Source organism: Pseudonaja textilis, chromosome Z (assembly GCF_049901715.1).
Source record: "Pseudonaja textilis isolate UNSWEBS1 chromosome Z, rPseTex1.2, whole genome shotgun sequence".
Lineage (NCBI taxonomy): Eukaryota > Metazoa > Chordata > Lepidosauria > Squamata > Elapidae > Pseudonaja > Pseudonaja textilis.
In genome coordinates this window covers 40,156,559-40,162,558 of record NC_142008.1, presented here as the reverse complement: position 1 = coordinate 40,162,558, position 6,000 = coordinate 40,156,559, and the positions used below count along the sequence as shown (strand labels likewise).

General features: G+C 35.8%; 1 protein-coding gene across 2 annotated transcripts in view; it reads left to right on the top strand.

Annotated features, from left to right (window-relative positions):
• The first annotated feature begins 2,251 nt into the window (after positions 1-2,251).
• CPVL (carboxypeptidase vitellogenic like) overlaps positions 2,252-6,000 on the top strand; it is a 41,603-nt gene continuing 37,854 nt past the window's right edge. For both annotated transcript variants that reach the window (XM_026708210.2, XM_087915965.1), the window contains exon 1: positions 2,252-2,339. The gene's annotated coding sequence lies outside the window, so the exon portion shown is untranslated. The remainder of the gene's footprint in view (positions 2,340-6,000) is intronic.

Genomic DNA, 6,000 nt, shown 5'->3' with positions numbered 1-6,000 from the left:
CACTGATGTGGGAATATATACATTCAACAAAATGTAAGAGTTTATAATGGAGTGTGCCAAAGGTATGAATGAACCCCTGGAAAATTACAGGGTTACAAATGATTAAATCTTCTTGGTTTCCTTTTTATTTGCATGAATATTTATGCTTTCAGCTTTTCCTATTCTTAACTTTTCTATTCATTCTAGAAAAGAGCTGGGGTAGCTTAGGAATTAACATGTGGGATTGGCATTGGGAATTATTAGTCTCAAATCCACCTTCAACTGTGGATACTTACTCTCACTCCATTCTCACACTCAGATTACTCAGAGTAATTTTTGTGATGACAAATGGGAAGGAGGAGCATTAAGAACACTGTCTCCAGATCCTAATGAATAATGGATATTGGATATTTTGAAAGATTGCTCAGGGATAAAATGTTATGCCATCTTCAAGTTGTTGACAATTACTCCCCCCACCCCAGTAGATGTCCATTTTGTTTAATTTCTCTGTTGGGACTGATTAAATAGGATAGTGTTTGCAACCTGCCTTGGATTTTAAACAAAGATTATGTGATGATTTTAACCATTTATTTTCTTTCTTACTTACTTTTTTGTGATTTTGGTGACATTTATTAAATGTAGGATGCAGTTGGCTCAACATCTAGAAAGAGTAAAACGATTAAAAGAAGTTTCCAACACAACGGATACACAAATTTCACGATATCTAATAACCTCAGCCATCCTAGAAGGGAAATAAATCCTGATGCCTTTAAAAGAAGAAAAGATAAGAGAGAGAAAGAAATGCATTGATTCTGCTGGACAGTTTCCTATCACCCGTGCTCAACAGATACCAAATTAATAGATGGAGGAGATGAGTGCCACTAAGCCAGATGAGTGCCTCAACCTTGGACACTTGAAGATGGGTGGGCTTCAATTCCAGGAATAACTGGGGGCTGGGGAATTCTGGGAGTTGAAGCCCACCCATCTTGAAGTGCTCAAGGTTGAGAAACAGCACGCCAAGACAGCCCAAAATATCCAACAAGGCAAATAAATAAAAGCATCAACAGGTGTGTTTATACTGACCCAGGAGGGGAGGCCAAAAAATAATAATAATACTCCTTTACTCAGGCTGAAGCCCACTAATGTTAACCATTTATTTTCTGATGCTTCAGAGCTTTCATGTGTGAATTGATGATATTCATGCTACAATCAACCAATGGAACAGCTTGCCCTTGGAAGTTGTGCGAGCGCCATCAGTTGAGACTTTCAAGATGAGATTGGATTGCCATTTGTCAGAAATGGTGTAGGGTCTCCCGCTTGGGCGGTGGGTTGCACTAGATGACCTACAAAGTCCCTTCCAACTCTGATTATCTGTGTTCTATATTAACATACTCCAAAAGCTGAAATCTGATTGGTCCACACGGGCTGCATCCCGATTGGTCTACTGAACGGCAGTGATTGGTTTCCTAAGAATCAACCACGATTGGCCGAGCCGATCGCGGGAGATTCAAAGTCCTGTCATTGGCCAACAAGCCGCAAGCAATCCCTATATGAAGGGCTGCCGCGGCTCCAAGATCTTGTACAGATCTTAACAAAAAATAAAGAGCTTGAAGCGCACTTGTCTCACGTCTCCTTTGTACCCGATCTAACAATCTGTATCTGTAATTGTTGTCAAATGTCAACTTTAGGTCTTTAGAAGGATACTATCTAGGATTTTATCCATTTACCCATTTTGAAATCCATTTTAAGGGTCTTGTATTCCTAATAAGCCTTTACTTATTCTGCCATATTCATTTGATAAATTGAATTCATTAAACTCTTGTGATACAGCCCTACTTTTCCAATAACCTAATGGGGTTTGAGCTATATGTCCTATATAAATCCAAAACTAGGAGACAAGAGATTCCTTGCGCCTTTGTGTGGTGCACTATGTGACCAATATGGGAAATACTTCATGATTTTAAAACACGTAATTAATTATCCATAATGCAGCTTCTAACGTATTTATCTTCCTTTATATCTAGTTCTTTCATTTTTGTTTAGTTTCGCTATACCAGATATGAACTGCAAAAATCCAAACCGTTAGAGTTACCATTTTCTACACAGCTTGCTGTCTTCTGGTATCAACCCAGATCTGGTGGAACCTTGCACAAAAACGTGGCACGAGTTATTGAAGACTTGAAGCCTATTCCGATGCCGGTAAGCCCGTTTCACTTTAAAGAAGGGCGTGCGCCACGGGTTAAAAAGTGGGCAGGCTGATTTTTTTGCGCCCGCCTTTCCTTTCAGCAACGGAGTTATAATAGGTTCAAAGAATTGCTGTCGGCTTTTTCTCCCCCAGAATTCCAGATCGTTTGAAACTGGTGAGTAAAGTCGATTATATTGGTACATTGGAATTATAGGAATGAGTAAACTCTTGTAAATTAGCGCAGCCAGCCGTCATAGGAAAACAACTGGCATCCGGGAAGTGAGGGAACGGAAGGCTCTGCTTGGACTTGCAGATGCTGATTGGATCCGCTCCGGCTGCGCTACCTTTCCCAGATGTGTGAAGAAAGGCGGAACAATTCCGAAGCGCAGGATCGCCTCCGCGCGGCTAGGAAAAACCTGCTGTAAAATATGTGGAATTGCCGCGTTTAATTTAGAAAAAGAACGCTATTGCGTTCTTTTCCTAGGTCTTTTCTTATTTTCCTAAGTCTTCCAATTTGACTGGAAAGGCCTTCCCGAGTTAGCAATTTCTCAGAATTGGGTTTTATTATGGAATATCGAGGAGTCGTTTTCTTTCCTTTCCTCCTGTGTCTTCCACTGAGAGGGCCCTGAAAGAGGCCTGGTTCAAATAGAGAAAACATAAATCCTTTTATTCAAAACAAACACGTTGGACATTGACCACCATAAGCCTATTGTACTCAAATTCCATTGAGATTAGTGGGGATTTCCTAATAAATACGGTTGTTTGAAGCCCCAGATTGGGTTAAAAGAAGGCCCCTGAGAGTTAAAAACAGGGAACTCTCTAAATTTAGGAGTGGTGATTCTTTAATGGCCCTTGTGACAGGAAACAAGATTTGAAGAAGTTGTGTAAGGTTGAATGTATAGCTGACTTATTAAATACCAGTTTAAATTGACAACCTGTTTTAGTAAGTAAAGAATATATATATATATATAATTATATATAATTATAATTATATATATAATTTTTCCTCCATCACAAAAATATAAGCAATTTTACTGATTACTTCTCTTAAGAATACAATAAAGGATCTTTCTCATACCCCATTTCTTATCTATAAACAAAAACTTGTTACTGTATTCTGATGTCTGCAAAAGTCCATTAAGCATTATTTGAGATAACATCCATTTTAATCTCAAATAAACCAACTTTTTGTTCCTTTTTACTTCTAACAATCTTGATCTTTCAAATTATTTTTATTTATTACATTTTTATCTATAAGCCTTTGTTACTTTATAAGTAACTCAGTATAGTGTACATATCTAATACTCCTTGCTCTTTTTATTTTCCACAGCAATCCTGTGAGGTAGGTTGGGCTAAGAAAAAAGGATTGGCCAAAGGACATCCAGCAGCTTTCATGCCTAAGGCTGGACTAGAACCTGCAATGTTTTGGTTTCTAGGACAGCAAATTGATGTTCTTACGCATTTCTAAAACTTGATTTCTTTTCATTTTTTTCTTTCTTCCTCCTCACAAAATTCATGAAAGCTTTAATAAGCCTCATATAAATCCTATAAAGGAAAAGTATACAATTGAAATGGATATGATTATTTGCAAATAAGCATATCCATTTCAATTATTAAGATGTCAATTGGTTTATGTTATATATTCAGTGTTATATATATGTTATATATTCATATATTCAACTTTCATATTGTCATTTTAAAACCCATTTTCAAATTAGTCTGAATCATGTCTGATCATTCATTTTCCATAACATCTGTTAAAACACTACAGAGGTGCACACTTCTAAAAAATTTTTTAGTCCGTTGTTCAAAAATGTCCTTCGGTATGTCCCATATTAAAATATTTTGCTTCATTCTTCTTAGTAAGTTGAAGTTGAGTGTCCTCCTTTAATTAACTTCTAATTCCTTCTATCTACTTAAAATAATTTAAAAAACAAAAGTGTTTTCCATAGGAAAGAATTTTTATAATTAATTCCAAAATCTTATTTCAAATTTATCTTGAAGTTTATATTCTATTTGTAACTCTCAAAACTCAAAGTTTTATTCACTCTTTTGCTATTTATTTAAAAAAAATATTTCTAAAACTATAGTTAAAACTTAGGAAGAATTGAGGGAAACTCATCAGGTGCTGTAAACTGTATGTATCCAAAGATTTCTAATAGCTGAAAAACAATTAGCAAGCAATTTCTGAAAGTGATTAGAAAAGGAAGCATGCACATTCAGATCACCATGTTTTGAGCAATATGGCTATTGCCTCATTTTCCAAAACACTTAACCTGCCAGAGAGTGTTGTCTCCTTACAAGGAACAATTATTTGGAGCATTTGTGGCCAATCTTAAGTTTTTTCCTCATCCGTCCTTACAAAAGTGCATGTAACATTTCAAAATCCTTTCAGATGAAAACAACAATTTTACACGTGCATTCCATAGCCTTTGATAACATTTTACTCAATGTTTTTATTACAGACAGAATTCACAATTGCTACCTAACTATCCAATTCACTGTCTAGACAGCACAATTAGTGTATATGGAAAAGAATGTCCCCTCTTTGGACAATTTTCCTATCATAAACTGAAGTGTTATGTTAAATTGATTCTCATGAAAGTAATCCACAGATAGTGACCCTTAAAAGTTACAATGGGATTGAAAAAAGTGATTTGTGACCGTTTTTTCACACTTATGATCATTAATAGCATCTCCCTTGTCATGTGATCAAAAATCAGATGCTTGACAACTGAATCATATTTATGACAGTTGCAGTGTCCCAGGGTCATGTGATCAACTTTTGCAACCTCCTGATAAGCAAAGTCAATGACAAAGCAAGAATTACTTAACCATATTACTAACTTAACTGCAGTGATTCACTTAATTGTGGTAAGAAAGATCATTAAAATGGAGCAAAATTCACTTATCAACGTCTCATTTCACAACAGAAATTTTGGACTCAATTGTGATTGTAAGTCAAGGACTACCTGTATTTAGAAGTTAAATATATTAAATGTATTTGGAAGTTCAAATAAAGAGCTACTTCCAAAAATAAAGCTGACTGGTTTTTGGTAATGTGGGAAATCCTTCAACATGATGCTTGGGATTTAAGAAAAGTGAGAGAGAAGATATGGGGAATGAAAAGCAGGAATAGCAGGCAGGTATTTGAAACTCTTATTCCATAAAAAAAAAATGAAGCTCTTTAAATGTTCTCCCCAAAATAAGGTAGATTGGAAAAAAGGCAGAGAAGTACTTCAGAATTGAATATTGCCTGTTTGGGCAAATGTAGATTTCATGTACAATTCTAAATCATACTATAGTTTATTTGGTTTGGGCAAAGTCAGTTGTAACTTATTGAAACTATTCTGCACATGGTTTACCATGTAGCACTAAGGACCGTGACCTGTGATATTGGGATAAAACCTCCAAAGTTTTTTTTTTAATTAATTAATTAGCATCAGTAATAAAAAGACACATGATGCTGTCATAATTGCAATCTTGCAAAAAGAACATTTCTTTGCCCTGCTATCATAATTAGTAAGCTAGGCTCCAACCTTCCTGATTAGCTACAATTATTGAATACTTGGGCTTAAAGATACTTTAGGAAACCAGAAGATGCTTAATTAGGAACAAATGGATAGATACTGAGAAAGAGAAAAATAGAGGGGAAGGAGGAGAAAGGAAAGCAACAGTGTATGGGAAAAGAGGACTATGAGGACCATGCATTCTGTTCAAACTATTCAAGGTTTCCTGCCATTAATTGATTGAGGCCATCTTTGAAGTAGCATGATTACAAACTGCAAAGCCTATGTTTTGAAAAGAAAAAGAAAAATCCTGGATAGATATAAGCC